The following is a 19,959-nucleotide window of genomic DNA, read 5'->3' as shown; positions in this document are numbered from 1 at the left end:
CTGCGCTGGCCATGCATTAAAGTGGCGTTCTTTTTTTTCTTTTTTTTCCGGGCTTCATCGGGCTTCGGGCCTAACATTATGGAAATCTTTAGGGTCGGGCCGAGCTTCGGGCTGAACCAGTTAGGGCCGGGCCGTGCCGGGCTTCAAATTTCGGGCCCGATGAGAACTCTACAGAGGATTGACTCTCCAGTGTAGTGGCCTGGTACTCAAAAGATAAAAAATTGTCGAGGGCTAAAGGCTTGATTTTTAAGGTGTCAGAAAAAATATTGGCCAGTCCACCTCCTTTCTTAACCTCACGCACTTGGTGGATGAAGCTGTAGTCCGGGGGACATGCGGCTGCTAACAGAATAGCTCCGTCGGAACCAAGCCATGTCTCTGTTAGAAAAATGATATCAAGCTTTTCTTTGACTGATTAACTGTGGTGAGGGCCATAGTAATGAGATTATTTCTGTGTTGACTGAAAATAGGTGTAGATATAACACGCTGTCTATTAGAGATTCTAACAGAAATTAGTTTAGAGACGTACTCTTCAGCACCAGCAGGAGTCGCCCTATCATAGGCAGGGCTGTGGGAGATAGAGCCAGACTGCTGGATATGATCCTGCTGGGATGAGCATCAATCTAAACTGAACGCAATAAAATTAATTAAATTTCGAGTAAGGGTTTTTGTCCCCTTTTTGTTGGGATGCAGCCCATCCTGTTTAAATAATTCCCTCTGTGTCCAGAAGGAGTCAAAGTTGCTAACAAAACCTACATCTGTGGCCATAGTCATGTGATCAAGACGGGTTTGATTTCTCATAATCCACCCTCATTGGCTACGATAGGCTTCTAAACTTTTCAGGAGTAGCCCGCTTTGTACCCGTTTTGTACAAATCGCCACAACTACTCAACGCAGCGTCCGATTGTGGTGAAACTGTGCATGCATATTCCCACTAGGCTTTGGAAGAAATGCCACTTGACCGTTTTCAAATCAGCCTCATGGTGGCGCTACAACAGGCCAAGCCGCGACACACACACACACACACACACACGTTTATATTGCTCCTAAACATTTTGCCAAACATCATTTGTTCTGCATTTAAGCTCATATTTTGAGTTGATTCGACGAGTTGATTTGACTTCTATTATCTCCTATCCTATCGTATTACTCTGTGTTTTATTTATGTCTAAATTATTGTCTAAATTGACAAAAAAGAAATGTACTTGACAAACCTTGACTTCGGCAAGAAACCCTGCAGGACTGACCCATGTTCTCACCTCGAAAACATGAACTTGCTGTACTGTCCACTTTTGTAATTTCATAAAAATAAATAAAAATAGCTGGCACCAGGAATAAAATGTGTGTGACTTATGTTTATTTCGTAACTGTATAGTTGCAGTTGATTGTGAACATTTTAAATCACAATGTAGTCTCTGTATATGTTCATAAAGTGACAGGCTAAAATATTCCAAAATTACGCAAATAACTACTGTAATATTATGTAATATGATGTGGCGACTGTGGCTCAAGAGGTAGAGCAGGTCGTCCAATGATCCATGGGTCGGCGGTTCGAATCCCGGCTCCTCCTGTCTACATGTCGAAGTGTCCTTGGGCAAGACACTGAACCCCAAATTGCTCCCGATGTGCTGGTTGGTACCTTGCATGGCTTCCGCCGCAATCGGTGTATGAATGTGTGTGTGAATTGGTGAATGTAATGCACAATCTATGTAAAGCGCCTTGGATAAAGGCGCTATATAAATGCACCATTTACCATTTACCAAGCCACGAACCACCATTTCATGAGATTTAGCCTCTCAGACCCAAAACTAAAGAATATTTTGTTATCATTGGATAATATTTTGTCTACAATTCCATGCTGTATTGACGTTGGTACACTAGGAGAGATAACAGGCAAATGTTGATCAAAATAACAATTATTCTCTATTCTCTAAATTATGCGTTGACGACTTGTAAATGTACTTATGCATATTTTTACCAATATTTTCACTTTTGAGAGTGTAAAATGAAACCAAATGCACTTGGTTTCATTTTACGCTCTCAAGAGTTAAAGATCTATATAAAGGTCCATTTGGTTACCAACTCTCCATCATTTAGCTGGGGACCACCTTGAAACCCCTCAGCCCTCAAGGACCACTGCTTGAAAACCACATACCGGTATCTGTTTCTATGAGTCTAAAGAACGATTATAATGAATTCCTGTCACCTGTAGTTTTTTTTTTAGTATTTTGAGTTGATTCGACTTCTATTATTTTCTATCGTATTACTCTGTATTATTACTATTATCTCACATTCTGTGTTTTAAATGTGTCTAAATGATTGTCTAAATTGACCAAAAAAATTGACTTGACAAACCTAAAACAAACTTCGGCCTGCAAACCCTGCAGGACTGACCCATGTCGAAAACATGAACTTGCTGTACTGTCCACTTTTGTAATTTCATAATAATAAATAAAAATAGCTAGCACCAGGAATAAAATGTGTGTGACTTCTGTTTATTTCGTAAGATAGATATACTGTATAGTTGCAGTTGATTGTGAACATTTTAAATCACAATGTAGTCTCTGTATATGTTCATAAAGTGACAGGCTAAAATATCCCAAAATGACGCAAATAACTACTGTAATGTGATGGAATACGAGCTGCAGGCTACAGAAATGCTGAATCGCCCGCTACTACCTACCTCCTGAAACGTACGTGCGTGTGTGTGTGTGTGTGTGTGTGTGTGTGTGTGTGTGTGCTTTGTCAAGCAGCAGGCCATTGTTCATAGGCCCAAGGCCTCAAGGTCCAGGCCTTGAGGCTGGGCAACAGGGACGTGCACACATAGACATCAAAGGGGGCTTCAGCCCGTGCCCTTTTACCCGTCTGTAAAACAACCGATTCCCCACGATCATAATTTTAAGGCCTATATACCCAATAAAATAGTATTTCCCTGTGGGATAACAAAGGTATACAGACGCTACATTTTGAACAATCAGGCCTTCTCATCACATAGGGGCTTTTATGGAACTTGCTCTCAGGAACCACTCACCTGATTTGGTCGTACGCGTGATGTCATCAGTATGCACCCTACTTCGTATAATTCCTCCCCCTCTTCAGTCTTCAGTTCCAAATATGCATTTCCACTTTGTTTACAATGTCCACCATTGTTAATTTTCCAAGCTGCCATGGAATGGAAACAAGCCTGGGTTTTATCCATAGAGTATATAAAGGATAGAGACCGAACTGGAGCACTAGCCCCGCCCCCAAGCTATTCATTTTGATGAAGTTGCTCAGTGGCGTTTTGAAGCACCCGGAAGACTGCCGGAAGTACCTCCTCCGGACCTCAACTTTGAGGTCCGGGGTGACGTATGCAACCGAGCGCTCAATGTTAAAGCCCAGCTGCACAGGGTTTCCCGGTCATGAATCCACGGGTCCGCCTGTAGTCCCTCCTCCTACCACTAGGGCCCAGACCTTCAACGTTGAATAGCCTCACTGGCCCCTTGGTTTTATCTAGCATCAGTATTATAATGACTCAAATATTAAATAAATTGCATATCAGCGCTCCCACCACCTCAGGACATTGTGGTACTGCAGCTAAAACTGCTTCAGAGGCCAGAAAAGAATGACTTGGACTGGTTATATCAGAGTGGTGATTGAGGCTCAAACCATTAGAAATATGTTTGAGGGGCATAAACAATGTATTAAATATTAAAAGCATGTTAAAGCTTCTTTAAAACAGTGCTGTCCTCTCACCTTGAGATTACCTGTTCATGTTTAGTCTACCAGCAGAGGCTCTCAGACTTTGAGATACCCCTACCCGAGTTAATTAGAACTAAACACAACCATGTTTTTTCTTATCTTTAGGGTTTCCCATTAATGAAATGGATTGTTGCTAAATTAATAAATTAAAGGACCAGGGTATGCCATAATCATCTAGATTAAACAAAAACAAAGGGTTTTAAATATTTCACTTGCTGCGCAATGAGAATAACTGAAAGTTTCACTTTTGAATGATATTACGGAAGAAAATTAACTTTTGAGAAGGAGCTGTATACACAGAACTCTGTTACCACCACATTGTTTGTATGTTGTATCACACATCAAATGTGTGTTGAAGCAACGTGACCTGAATGCACATGGCATGTTCAGTATATCTTCTTTTCTTGAGGGCAAAACATACATACTGTATAAATAGTTACTGTGGATTCAAGTCAATGAGTATGATCCATCTACCATAAAGTACATGCTACAGGTGGTGGTAAACATTCCGCTTTGTGTATTTCACCCTCAGGAAGATCCAACATGTCCTGTGACTATAGTGACTACAGTAGCCTGGGGAACTAAGCGCTCAGTCCCAAGCCATGATGAGGCCCATAGATAAACAACACATGCGTGAACATGTGTGCTGTACATTGAAATGTAATTAATGTTTGCTTCCCACAGACCCTAATACCACTCTATGCTTTCTATGGCATAGGCAGGATCTGCCGGGAGAATCTAGACGCAGCTGCACGACATGAGACTAATTAATTAGAGCGACAGAGACAGAGAGGAGTGTGTGTCTGTACGTGTGTGCGTGTGTGCGTCAATTTATCAAAGGTGCAGACGATCAGAAATCAGCAGTGATCGACGTTATGCGCTACTGTATGCTGTATTGAAGTGGACTCGGACCCAGACTTTTTTTTCTCCCTGGAAATAAAAACGTCTGGGTTTCCGAGGCTACTAAAAACAGTCACCGTCAAGACAATCTTCTTTCTTTGGTGTATCATGGTCAGATGTCCGGTCTATATACAACAAGGCACAGCCAGGTGGTGATTTAAGCAATATTACACGAGAGGGGTGTGCTTCACTGTCATAATGGCACGTCTCACTCTGGGGTTTGGACTTGGATAGAGGATATATATGATTGTCATTCACTGAGTCCATGATGTTCCTCCTGACTTCATGATGTGCCTGTGGGAATGTTTGTATAGAGTCAATAATCATGCAGTCTCATGATCCACGGAACTAACATGATGTTAATATCCCAAGGCGTGAACACACACCTCTGATGGAGCCTAATTGTCTCCACCAGGCCGAAGGCATGGGGAGAGAGTATGTTTTGCAGCGAACTAATGGCTAACGTATATGGAAATAATAATAAGTATATATATATTTAACGAACCATAATCAGAAAATAACACAAAAAAATAACAAAAATAAACGTCTCACCGTTACAAATGGAAACTATAGGGCGGCGGTGGCTCAGGAGGTAGAGCAGGTCGTCCAATGATCCATGGGTCGGCGGTTCGAATCCCGGCTCCTCCTGTCTACATGTCGAAGTGTCCTTGGGCAAGACACTGAACCCCAAATTGCTCCCGATGTGCTGGTTGGTGCCTTGCATGGCTTCTGCCGCAATCGGTGTATGAATGTGTATGAATGGGTGAATATAATGCACAATCTATGTAAAGCGCCTTGGATAAGGCGCTATATAAATGTCTTGGATAAAGGCGCTATATAAATGTCTTGGATAAAGGCGCTATATAAATGGATAAAGGTGCTATATAAATGGATAAAGGTGCTATATAAATGGATAAAGGGGCTATATAAATGAGCCTTGGATAAAGGTGCTATATAAATGGATAAAGGTGCTATATAAATGGATAAAGGCGCTATATAAATGAGCCTTGGATAAAGGTGCTATATAAATGGATAAAGGTGCTATATAAATGGATAAAGGCGCTATATAAATGGATAAAGGCGCTATATAAATGCACCATTTACCATTTTATAGGCCTACTAGATACTCTCTCAAGTTGTCCTCGTGACACATTCAGGGGGAAAGATTTACATATTTACATACTGTAATGTATATGGCTCTATATTGTATTGCAACAATCTACGGTTAATTCAGGGATACCTTGAAAGGGTACAGTTAGTACGGTAACAAATGTGTGGGAAGGAAATAAGTGGCAGCATGACAACTAAACTGTGGAGGAAAAAAGGTCTGCAACTCCGTGTGGGGGTCCCCATGGAAGGGGGGGAGTTCTAGACCATAATCAGAAAATAACACCAAAAAATAACAAAAATAAACGTCTCACCGTTACAAATGGAAACTATAGGGCGGCGGTGGCTCAGGAGGTAGAGCAGGTCGTCCAATGATCCATGGGTCGGCGGTTCGAATCCCGACTCCTCCTGTCTACATGTCGAAGTGTCCTTGGGCAAGACACTGAACCCCAAATTGCTCCCGATGTGCTGGTTGGTGCCTTGCATGGCTTCTGCCGCAATCGGTGTATGAATGTGTATGAATGGGTGAATGTAATGCACAATCTATGTAAAGCGCCTTGGATAAGGCGCTATATAAATGTCTTGGATAAAGGCGCTATATAAATGTCTTGGATAAAGGAGCTATATAAATGTCTTGGATAAAGGCGCTATATAAATGGATAAAGGTGCTATATAAATGGATAAATGGATAAAGGTGCTATATAAATGGATAAAGGCGCTATATAAATGGATAAAGGCGCTATATAAATGCACCATTTACCATTTTATAGGCCTACTAGATACTCTCTCAAGTTGTCCTCGTGACACATTCAGGGGGAAAGATTTACATACTGTAATGTATATGGCTCTATATTGTATTGCAACAATCTACGGTTAATTCAGGGATACCTTGAAAGGGTACAGTTAGTACGGTAACAAATGTGTGGGAAGGAAATAAGTGGCAGCATGACAACTAAACTGTGGAGGAATAAAGGTCTGCAACTCCGTGTGGGGGTCCCCATGGAAGGGGGGGAGTTCTAGACCCACAGGAACGCACCCAGCGTGCTGGCCCGATTCCGGCGAGCCGCCCCGTGTCCGAAACGGTTGAGAAATGACAGTTACCGTGTTGGGGTCGCTCTACTGTACCCTCTACTGTACTGTACTGTACTGTACTGTACTGTACTGTACTGTACTGTACTGTACTGTACTGTACTGTACTGGCACACCCGGAATCACCATATATACAGTGTGTGTGTGTGTGTGTGTGTGTGTGTGTGTGTGTGTGTGTGTGTGTGTGTGTGTGTGTGTGTGTGTGTGTGTGTGTGCGTGTGTGTGCGTGTGTGTGTGTGTGTGTGTGTGTGTGTGTGTGTGTGTGTGTGTGTGTGTGTGTGTGGTGCGCACAGGTGGTGCTCAGACTCACCCACCCATCCACCCACCCAGGCACACACATAGTCACTTAAGGAAGTGGTTGCACCACTTAAAAATAGAAGTCCACAGTGACTCCACAACTAAAGGAAACCCACAGTGGTGGATGATATCTTTGGGATCTCTTTCAGAGCGATTTGATGAATCTACAGTAACACTGGCGGACAATCAAAATCATTTGACATGTTTAGTATGAGACACAGACCGAGTAGAAATAAATGGTATTTTATCATGAACATTAGTGAGGACCAATTATAATGAAGATAAGTTGAAAAGTGGTGAAGTGGTCCTTGTGGTAATGTAACAGTGAATATCAGTTGCACTGCAGTTTTCTTTACATGAAATGTCATCTACAGAAATGCAGATATACCCTGCAGGCTGGGTGGTCGTCGTCATTAGCTTGGAAACCTACTCAAATATTGAGGCTCTGACAGTTTGAGATCAAACAGAGTAAAGTAAATGTAAAGTGTGTTTGTCACACGATAACAGAGTTGTATAAGTGAATGTAAAGTGTGTTTGTCATAAGATAACAGAGTTATATAAGTGTATGTAAAGTGTATTCATCATAAGCAGGACTACAGTGTATATAAAGAGCATGTGGTTTGAAGCAGGACGAACACATCAGTGGATCAGCTTTGATCTGACAAGATGACCAACATGCGGCTCCTGTGCGTCCTCATCGGTGAGTATAGAGACTCTTCAAAGACTATTTATTTAAGATAACACACACATAGGACCGGACTATATGTTATCCATTTTTGAGGGATATATTCAGCTATTAGTGTAGATTTTCGTCTTACACAAACATTACATTCGACATTGACAATGGATGGATAGTTTACATCATGATGTACGATGATAAGAGTGCCCCTCACTTCACACCAAATAACATTAGTTCTGCATGCTTTTTACCATGACATACAGACCTGCTGGACCATAGCTTTCAGCCCTTAATAACAAACTTGAAACATTGGGTGAACGTAGCAGATCAGAATAGGGTTCATGTGGTTAAATGCATTGGAACATCGTACATTAAAATTCATCATGAATTCATCATGAATTCATCATGAATTCATCATGAGTTAATCATGAAGCTACTATCATTAGTTTCATGGCTACACGTGGTGTGTTTATAGATCTACTTGTATGGGTCAATCCTATGCCCAGGATGAGTGCTCATAGGCGGGTAGGGTTAGAGAGCAGACTCGCTCTCTCTCTCTGGAGGCCTGTTACCCATTAAACATCTTCAGTGGCGTGCACAGACATTTAGAGGGGCAGGTGCTCAAGTTAAAAAAGGGCACCTTGTGCAGCGCGTGGAACCGGCCGGTTGCCTTAATCCATTTTGGGCGGGAACCCCTTTTGGTGTTAGCATTATGTTATGCTTTAGCTATTGAAAAATAGCAGATCTACAAGCTCATAGCGCGCCACCGAGTGGCGCGCTATGAACTTGTAGGTCTGCTATTTTTGAAAAATCCAAAAAAAAAGAGAGAAAAAAATGTTTTTTTTTTTATTTTATTTTTCAAAAGGGCACATTGCCAAAAGGGCAGGGGGTGCTCTAGCACCCCCTAGTGTCTATCTGTGCACGCCACTGCGGGTAGGGTTAGAGAGCAGACTCACTCTCTCTCTCTGGAGGCCTGTTACCCATTAAACATCTTAGTTTCATGTGTACTTTTAAATGTTTGTGTTTCAGTGTTGGCCTCTGTGTGCTGGGAGGCTAACTGCCAGGAGGGAGGAGGAGGAGGAGGAGGAGGAGGAGGAGGAGGAGGAGGAGGAGGAGGAGGAGGAGGTTCACATTATCAACTCATTAATCAGTTACATCCAATTGATTTATTTCCACCTGAATTTAATTAGAAAACAAGTGGATGTTGACCTCATGAAATATATCAATACGAAATTTGAATATTGAATTTCTTTGCCTTTTGTAGAATTTAGATAAACGTGTGTGTGTGTGTGTGTGTGTGTGTGTGTGTGTGTGTGTGTGTGTGTGTGTGTGTGTGTGTGTGTGTGTGTGTGTGTGTGTGTGTGTGTGTGTGTGTGTGTGTGTGTGTTTGTGTGTGTGTGTCCAGGGTATATGCGCCCAAATGTATGCAGTAGATACCCAGAGACCTTAAGCTGTCGTAAGTTGGAACTCTAATAATACAATACATTTTCCCTCAATTTAAAAACAATTGTTACTGATGTTTGACGTGGACGTTTTCTGGACTGTCTGGTTGCTCCTCTCTGCAGCGGAAGGACAAGGCTTCATAGTGAGAGGAGCTACGTATAGCAAAAACACAGGATACTTCAACTACAAGCCCTGGTCTACCTGTATGTCGAACCTGAGACGGGAACTAGAGTTGAAGTAAGAATGCACTGGTCGCATGCGCACACGCACGCACACACGCGCACGCACCGAAGCGTAGCGTCCATTGGGCCTCTCGGGTGCAATCAAGGCAGCAAAAAAAACAAGAAAAGCAACAAAAGATATAGCCTACAGCAGTAACATCGCGTCACCAGACTTTCCACCTCTTCATCTATCTTTCTCAGGTCCTCACTAATAATCATGATAAAATGCCACATTGTTTTTCTCCTACTCAGTCTGTGTCTCATAGGAGGGCTGTGGGCAGTTCAGAAACCCGTCTTCCAGTGACATCATCGATGAGGAATCCAAGCTAATAGAAACTTCAGGCTTTCTTGTTCTGAGAAGTTGCAATGCGAAAATGGAAGCCATCGTTCTCACGATAATATAAATCTAAACATTTTTGTAAAAATAAATAGTTTAAAAACATTTTGCCTAACGATGATGTCACTGGTGGACGGGTTTCTGAACTGCCCACAGCCCTCCTATGAGACACAGACTGAGTAGGAAATAATTGTGCCATTTTATCATGATTATTAGTGAGGACCTGTTATATGAAGATACATTTAAAAGTGGTGAAGTGGTCCTTTAAGTTTTGACTGAGGATGATAGGACGTTGGTTAAATGTGCATGTGAAACTAGATTATGTATGTGCATTTGATGTGTGACTATCTTAGCTGCTTATTGTAAATCACTTTAGATTAAGAGTGTCTGTTAAATGCCTATAATTTAGACATCTAAAAATGTCACACACGCCAGAGCGTTTTGTAAGCTTCTTCTCTGCTTCCTGTCCAGTTGTAGAAGGCAGCAGAGCTGTCATGTCGACGTCGACAAGATGGCTAAGGACGTCCAGGGATGCAAGGAACAGGACTTCTGCCTCATGCTCACTCTGCAGTGCCAGAAAGGTGTGGAAACGCACGCACGCATGCGGACACACACACACACATTGATGCGCCCTGATTCAATGCTCTTCACCCACAGCTTGATGATGAAGACCCTGGAGGAGGAGTCTGAGGACCATGTGTCCTCATCACGTGATCATCGTCTTCACCCGTGTTCATTTGGACAGCAAAATATGAGTTAGTCTATTTGACAAACTGTCCTTCACAAACATTAAATTCATTGACAATGAAAGTCATAGTGATGTCTTGTCTTTTGATTAGCACACCGTTTAGTTGTAGTCCTAGTCATCTGAAATGGCTAATTCTAGTCTTAGTCGACTAAATATCTAAATATTGTCATCCGAGTATTTTAGTCTTATAGGCAACAAAATGAACACTGAGGCCTGTTCTGAACTCAATAGATAATGTATTATCTGTTCTGAACTCAATAGATAAGGTCATGAAACCTGTCTGTAGCTTGTCTGGTTTTTCATGGTGAACATCGTGCATGCTGCCAAAAAGGTATCATTTCTAAATAGCATAATGTCACATGTCTATGGTTGTCTTTGCAAGTGGATTCAATCCAGTTTAAATATAATCTATGGTTGCCTTTGCAAGTGGATTCAATCCAGTCTAAATATAATCTATGGTTGCCTTTGCAAGTGGATTCAATCCAGTCTAAATATAATCTATGGTTGCCTTTGCAAGTGGATTCAATCCAGTTTAAATATAATCTATGGTTGCCTTTGCAAGTGGATTCAATATTTGAATTAAGTGAAATCACTGAATATACCTTTAATAATTTAACCTGAACAGCATGATGTCACAACAAAAGGGCACTTCATTATAATAAAGGCTAAAAGGAACAGTGAGGCTACTAAGGATAAATGAAAGCTGATTTACTATAAACTCATAAAAGTGGTGACTCATCTAAAATGGTCTAGTTTAAAGTATGAATCACCATTTAAGAGTTCAAAGAGGGAATGGACAGGTTTTATATTGAACTGCTGTTTAAAGTGGCAACTGTTAATTTGTAATGAGATTAATTCAGTCAGGTGTGTTTTTTGTGACTGATCGAGCCAAACAAAACACCAAAAATAGAATTATACACCCACACTGTTGAAATAGTACTGCACCTGCACATTTAGGCTCTACACAGTAGAACAAACATATTTATTATAACATGTTAAGATGGAAATGATAAGACAGGGGAATGAAAGTGTCATGACTGCATTAACCTTTTTAGAATGTAGGCATTTTTTTTGATTGAAACCTTTATTTCAGGGGAATCCAATTGAGACCAGGGTCTCTTTTTCAATGGCACCCTGTATACAAACAAGAACATTTACAGCAATGATTTTACATACATGACATGGACACACAGTACAACAAGTATAATACACAAGCACATACACACAGAAACATTATACCATAACCTTATAACCAAATATTACAAAAAGCAGGTGCATATATGCCTTCCTCTAGTGTGAGGTCATTTTTTTAGCAGAGCATCTTACAGTAAGCAAGGAAAACAAAAGCATATAAATATGAATCTACGATCATCATAGATAAACCAAGAACCTCTCTCTCTGATTTGACACAATCCGCAGCAGCACTTTCGTCTTGTTTTTGTAGACCTTAAGTTAAATGAGTAAAAACCTTTACAAAGTCCCAAAGTGTCCCGGAGGGTCTGTCGGGTGTAGCCCAGAGCTCCGTGGCCACGCCCATGACTCTTAAAGGGGGAGAGGCGTCTCGTAGCTACAGTACGGCCAATCCTTGATTGTCCTAGTGGTTAGGATTCGAGGGGGGGGGGGGGGGGGGGACCACAACCCAGGCCTGTTTGGGACATAACCAGAGGCCTGGGTTATGGTGGTCCCCAAGTTTTGAAGGGGGGGGGGGGGGGGGGCGGACTGAAAAGAAAAACACAATTAAGTAAAGTAAAATAAAAAATACATTTTGGTTCCGACATCAGAGGTGTGGGTATGACTCTCACCTTGCTCTGGACAGTAGAGGGCAGCTGGGAGATGACCGGGCCTCCCAGTGCACCCTGTGAGGACGGGATGGTCCGAGGAGACTGGGGGGGGGGGGGGGGGGGGGGGGGACCACAACCCAGGCCTGTTTGGGACATAACCAGAGGCCTGGGTTATGGTGGTCCTCAAGTTGTGAAGGGGGGGGACTGGTGCTGGTGCTGCAGCAGGAGTTCCCCTGGAGCCCTGGATGGTGGAACATCAAGGAGACAATGAGTAGCTTTACAAAAACAAACTTTTTTTTAACCCATTTTGACCTGAGATCAGTGTCACGGGGCAACCCGTGCCCTATACACAAGAAGACTCCACAATGTAAAACGGAACATTACAAATGCTCACTGCACAGCTGCTTTCATGAATTGACTGTCATCAAGCTCCTTGGAGGTGTGGCTATGTGTAGCATCATATACTTATGTGTTGCCTAATGCTATCTTAATTGTTTGGTGTTTGATTTGATGCCTTGGAAAACATTCAGACTCTATGAAGGAAATGTGTAATTGTATAGTTGGTCTAACTCATGGGTCATGGTTTACCTTGTTTGAGTAGATTGGTCCAATTACTAATCATTGTGGGTGGGTCTCACCTGGTATATAAGGGAGGCTTGTGGAAATGTTTGGGGGAGAAGCCTGAGTGGAAAATGATCAGTGTTGCGTGAGACTAACAAAGTAGACAACTCCAAGGGAGAGCTGCCAGGGCCTTCCAGGAAGGCATAGCCTGTTTCAGTTTCTTAAGTTCTTGGTTTGTTGTTTTTCCTTAGTTTAGTTCATTTCTTACTTTCTGTTATTTGAAAGTGTATTGTCGATAAGTATTGTTTTTGCCTGCACAGTCAAATCCAGCATGGGTCGTTCACTCTGTGTTTTGAGGTAAATAAAATACCAAAAAAGATCTACATTCTTGGACTGTCGATTCTTGGAGCCTTGGCCGTTCGGGCAACTTTACAATCAGATTCTAAAAATGTCTACATCCTGACAGTTTTCTGGGGGAAAAAAAAAAGCTATGTTTCCATGTCAGTCGTTCTTCGATTTTTCAAAAATAGCAGACCTACAAGCTCGTAGCGCGCCACTCGGTGGCACGCTATGAGCTTGTAGATCTGCTATTTTCCAATAGCTAAAGCATAACATAATGCAAACACCAAAAGGGGTTTCTGCCCAGAATGGGTTTTAATTCAAAGAGTATAACGGTGTACAAACTGAACCAAATGGAACCTTACGGGTCCAAAACCCTATGGAGTCCAGCCTGGACCGCACTTTGAGAACCACTGCATTAAAATCAACCTGCAGGCTGTTGTGACATTTAGTTGGTGACGGACAATGCTGTTATCGAGTGCCATAAACAGGTTCTGCCTTGCTTTCTGACCCAATTTTGGGCATGTAAAAAAAAAAAAAAAAAAAAATGTACAGTAGCTTTTCAAAAGCATTTACTTGTTAAGACCAACAGAATGATGTTCACCATATGAAAGACTACATACTGTAAAAACTATGATGAATATAGAGTTGCAATACCCTCCATTGACTCCCCACTCATCATATTACGACGTTAAACTCACCAACATTGCAGCTGTAGTCCAAGCTTGAATTATGCTCTTTCAATCTGTCGAGCTTGTTTTTCATAAAAATCCCCCGTAGACATGTTATGAGCTACTTTGTCCAAAATATTCCGCAAGTGATATTCCTGCCGTAATATTCAACCTGCCGTAAAACAAGACGTGTGGGAGAGCGCTTGTTTAATAGAATCTTACCTGCGCAGGTAAGACACCCAAAGAAGAGGCCGACGCAGCGCGACACCCCGTCACACACGGCCTTCTATTAAACAAGCGCTCTCCCACACGTCTTGTTTTACGGCAGGTTGAATATTACGGCAGGAATATCACTTGTGGAATATTTTGGACAGAAAGTAGCTCATAACATGTCTACGGGGGATTTTTATGAAAAACAAGCTTGGCAGATTGAAAGAGCATAATTCAAGCTTGGACTACAGCTGCAATGTTGGTGAGTTTAACGTCGTTTAAGACCAGCAGATCGCAAACGCAATATGATGAGTGGGGAGTCAATGGAGGGTATTGCAACTCTAGATTCATCCCATTGTAAAAAAAAAATATAGAGTTGCAAATTGCGGCTAAGCCAGAGATATGTTTGTGGCGTTGCTGGCGGGCAGAAACCTCTAAGCCAGAGATATGTTTGTGGCGTTGCTGGCGGGCAGAAACCTCTAAGCCAGAGATATGTTTGTGGCGTTGCTGGCGGGCAGAAACCTCTGAGATAACGTCCTACTTGATCATTCTACACCACCACCCAAAAGCATCAACATCAGCAGATCTGCAACCTCGAAGCAACGTTATTTTGAGCTTGTAGATGACATGGTGTTTTTGGATTTGAATCGTGGAAAGTAACATAAAGTAACAGTTTGGGACGCACGCACACGCATTTGAAATTTAAATGCAATTCCACACAAAATACAGAAATGCAACAGTATTTAAGTACAACTAAAGCATGACCACTTACCAAGCGGCTCTTCTAAGCACACGTGATACTAGGTAAAGGGCAGAGCTAGGAGATCATGTGCACTTGTAGACACTCTACCAAACTCATCAGAGTTGCAGGTGTGCTGGACATCAGAGGAGCTGATCTACCACAGCTGAACTGACTCAACACTAATCGTGTGAGTGTGTGTGCGCGTGTGTGTGTGTGTGTGTGTGTGTGTGTGTGCGTGCGTGCGTGTGTGTGTGCGTGTGGTCCCTGTTGTGGTCAGCTCCATGACAAGACGTGCATAATTAGTCCATGAGCCGGACAAGTTTTCATTACGAAATGATGAGTGGGCATACCTATATTAAATTGTTTAGAAGGTCAATATAAGTAAATTAATATATGATAACACTTCCACAGGAGCAGCTTTTTCATATTTATCACACATTTTGTTATTTTCACCTATATACATGATGGGTGAATAGGATGAAAAAAATTAAGAACTAGTGATCACCATGAAACTTCCCTAGTTGATTAATTACATGCAAACAATGATTTATTGTATTACAAGTTTTCTGAAATTGTATATTTAAATATGCAAATTAGGTATTATATAGGAAAATATGCCTGATTTTGCCTAACTTTCCCGAATCAATATTCAATCCAAATATTGGATTGAATATTGTATTGACAGAGTCAACATTCTTATTTCATTTTGTTAACATGTCAAAGTCAAAGGTTTTAAACGAGGGAATATTCAATGTCCATATACTGGTAGTAGCCAATGTATCATCTAACTATAAATGTAAATATAAAAGTCTCTGTGTCTGTACAGCTGTACGTCTGTAATCCATGTAACACGAGAACCGTTCGCCCCACCTACTTCAAATTCGACACACGCGTTCCACACCCCCACAGGGAGTGCAGTGCCCGGTGTCGAGTTGGTCGGACCCATGGTTGTCCAGAACCGCCACAAAAGGCTCTGCTCTGCCTCTGCAACTCTATATTTGGGCATGCCTAAATACGGGTTCGTCCCACCGACTTCTGACATCTGCATAGACCCCATACAAAGATGGGCATAAAAGGTGATACCGCTGACATCACCATGACTTGACCAGCTCAACAGAATGATACATTGGCTAATAGATGGCAGTTACAGATCACCTTTTTTACATGCCAATAATTATGCCGAAAGGTACCCGAGCCTACCGCAACTGGATGCGTGACACACAACAACGTGCACAGAGAGCTGAGTCAGACAAAGCACGAGATGCACGCCTAAAGCTGCAAGATCTGTGATTGGTGTCAATGCGGGATGCACACTCAGTCCACGCATCACCCTGTGTCCAACCGACATCTATCCATTCACTCTGCCCCGCCAACAGTTTCCAGTGAGACCCTGCTTCGGCATGACTCAATAAGTCTCAGGGCCAGACACTACACCGTGTTGGGGTCTTCTGCATGAGGGACTTCTTCAGCCATGGCCAGTTCTATGTGGCGGCCAGTAGGGTTAGCAAATCAAGCAGGCATTCTTGCTCGAGATGAAGAGACAAACAAGAAGTGCCAGTTTATCAGCAATGTTGTTTTTAAAGAGGTCCTTACAATATAAGTGCAGTGCCCGGTGTCGAGTCGGTCAGACCCACGGTTGTCCAGAACCGCCACAAACGTCCTCTGCCCAGGCTCCCACGGGCACTGGCCCATGGGAGCACTGGTAAATTCAGTCCTTTATTTCCGAGTCAGTCAAGGCTACCTCTGTGATAATCAGGTCCTCTTCTTGGGGTTGGTTATTGCATGTTTGTAATTTGCACATTGATGTGCATTTCAAGCCATGTCAAGCACGTGCATCCTGGAAGCTTGCATTTGCGACTGCAGCAGCTGCAACACTACATCAGGAGCTGGAGATCCCAGGGGTTGACACTAAGGTCTCAGAGGCACTTGCCCGTCGGGCAAGTAAAGGTCATGGCCACTTGCCCCCCAAAATATATTCGTAGGCCTACATTTTGCATTACTGTTTATTTTAACGTATTTTTGAGTGGTGTAAACCACTCCTACAACTGGCTTTGTTATCGAGTGGTGTAAACCACTCCTACAACTGGCTTTGTTAGTTTGTCTGTCTGTCACGGGTGTGATTTCATTACGTCAGACATTACGTCAGACCACAGCTGATCAGTCTATATAAGACCTTACACCACTCAGTTCACACTCTACTTGCATGCTTGCAACGTTTCCTTTCCCAGTTGAAAACTTTGAAAATTATGTTTTTTTTAAGTCACAGTCACAATAGGCTACAGTGAACAATCAAGTTATGTAAATACTATATTTTATTTTAACAATATGAGGTTTATTTTAACATTAGAGGTAGCTATCTTCATAGTTGTTCTTCCATTGGGAGGACACCTCATTACTGGAGGTTCCACTTTCACACATCCATTAGCATATACTATCAGTATCAGCATGAGATGAGTATTGAACTAGAAAAAGTGCCCTTCTGGGCACAGGTCTCCACCAGGAGGATAGGACTGTGTGAGATGTTTGGCAAAATGTTTAGGAGTAATATAAATAAGTAATATGTTTGCCTTTGATGGCAATTGGATGATTTGAGGCATTTTGTTCCAAAAATGTGTTTTGCAAAAATCAACCTGTTGGTGGCGCTATAACAGGCCAATGTGAAAAGGGTGGGATATATTCCTCAGCCTAGTAAGAAAATGTGTGAAAGATTTGACGTAAATTGCATGCTGCGTTCATGATTTGAGGCTTTTGTTCAAAACGGGGCAATCTTGCAAACTGTGAAAGCCAATTATAGCCAATTAGGATGGAATATGAAATATCGGACAGATCCGACTTGAGCACATGACCATAGAGATACTGTGTAACGATATTATTACCCACAAAGGTGGGTTCTCAGCCAACAGGCCTGGATACAAGTCCATAGGATCTATGTCCATGTATCCTCAAAAATAATTTAGACAAAACTCACATGAGATGGTATTCCTCATTCCCTTTAATTCAATACTTTCCTGAGTCCTCGTCAGTCCTAATGGGGAGGCATACACCAGTTCCTGGAGAATGGATGGGAAAAAATTAAAACATGTTTTGGAGATATGAACTGGGAGATATGTGGAAGAATTATTGAATTCAGAATGGTAACTTAACTATGGGATAATGGCAATGGAATGCCACAGCAGAGGTTTGGTTCTGACTTCTTTGACTACCTGCGATATGAATATCAGAGGAGAGAAAGGAGAGAAAAATACTTTGGCCAAGGCCCAATATTAATATCAAATCAATAACAGTAATACAATAAATGACATTAAGTAATTAAATAAAAATAAAAATAACCAAAGGCATGAAACATAACCAATAATCAATAATTAATAATGAACTGAGGCTGGGTTTCCAGTACTCACTATCACTGGGAAATACAGTACTTAAGGCTGAGGTTCAGAGAGAACAAGAGAGTGCACTATGACCAGCATATCACTCACGTCGATCCTCTGAAACCCCGCCCTTCACGTCTACACCAGTGATAGTGGTCCTGGAAATCCTGTGGGTAAGCCATAAAGAAAACAAAATATCAGAATTATACAAGGAAATATCAGGTGAGAATGAATAATAACACTGTAACTGGGTGGGTGTTTAAAAAAATAAAAATAAAAAATACAATACTTGAGGGTTTACTGTGTAGTTTGGCAGGCAGAATTCCATATAGGAAAACTATAACACATTGGTGAGACAGGTTAAATCATATGGGCAAAAACATGACTAATAAATGATAAATTTAACAAAATATTTGCACCGGTTATAAATTGACTTTCACAAAAGTCATAAAAAGGTTTTCCTCGCAGAGGAAGAAAATCAGACAACCCTACACAAAAACACGTGACAGGTTAAGCCTCTCGATAAACTAGCAGATATCACTTCATGGCTCATAGCCCTTAATGGCCCAAAATAGACGGTCAAATTGTCTCGTAGTTCACGAATCAGCAAAGTATACGGGAGTGAAGAGATGGCTACCCTCAACACTCATTCCCCCAGTGCTAACTGGTATGTCAGAGACATCGTACCCATAAATGGCAAAATAGGCATTAGTTGCCTATAGCCGGAAAATATGAAATGGAGAGAAAATTATAAAATAAATGCCGGTATGAAAGTGTTCAAATGAAAGAAATGAAAATGGGCTACATAATCTCCCTCCTGTAGTTAAAAGAGAGGAGAATATACTTAAAAAATGAATGGAAAGAACAGTGTGATCTGTTCACTTTGGAAAATGGTGAAATGTTCCTTTAAGGGGGAAAAATCTAAAAGGGAGAATAACTAAGAGTTTATACTGTTTGAGGGTCACGGTCAAGCTAAAATAAGTACCCTGTTAATCCTCTACTGTTCCGGCCAAGAAGAGCAGAAAATATAATGGTAAGAAAATATAGAGGTGGCCCAAGCAGTGTACTCCAGCAGCTAACTGTAGCACAAAGCTCTGCCACACACAGCATGAAATTAGGAGAGGTATAGCGAAACTATAGATATGGGACCTGTACATGTCCTGAAACAAAGTTGGATATATGATAGACAACCTATTGTGACCATTCGTTAGCAAGAGAAGACATTAAATTGGACAACATAAGAGTAGTAATTAAAAAAATATTAAAAAATTATAAATAGGGAGAATAAGTTCTATCTTGAATTTTAAAACAACAAACAATTTAGAATATAGTACCAGGATATCAGCAATTTCGACTTTGGACCCTTCCTGGCACATAATAATTTAGTTTAAGTGCTCAGGGCATTCTGCGATATATCTCCTATAATTAACCCACCCTGACGCTTATGGACAAGCACGTACATACACATGTTGCACACACATCACATACAGCAGGGCATGGATTCACATACACACTGAGACAGGGAGGGAGAGACACGCACACACGCACGCACACTGAGACTGAACTCACATGCATTCCAAAGTAAGCGCACGCGCACACACACACACACACACACGTAACGTTCAAAGCTAACGGGAGAGGAATGGGAGACACAAAACAAATGTAGATAAGGAAAGTGTAAATCAAACAGTCGGACAGGGAAAAAAAATCGCCTCAACTGAGGAGGGG

At 41.7% G+C, this 19,959-nt stretch overlaps 1 protein-coding gene across 1 annotated transcript in view; it reads left to right on the top strand.

Moving 5' to 3' along the window:
- The window catches only part of LOC306936382 (uncharacterized protein), a gene marked incomplete at its 5' end in the record, with an annotated part of 450,465 nt that overhangs the window by 83,876 nt on the left and 346,630 nt on the right, over window positions 1–19,959 (top strand). The gene's annotated exons all lie outside the window — the stretch shown is intronic.

The sequence above is a fragment of the Electrona antarctica genome, assembly GCF_951216825.1.
Source record: "Electrona antarctica genome assembly, chromosome: 14".
Taxonomy (NCBI): Eukaryota; Metazoa; Chordata; class Actinopteri; order Myctophiformes; family Myctophidae; genus Electrona; species Electrona antarctica.
This window is presented reverse-complemented; position numbering and strand designations above follow the sequence as displayed.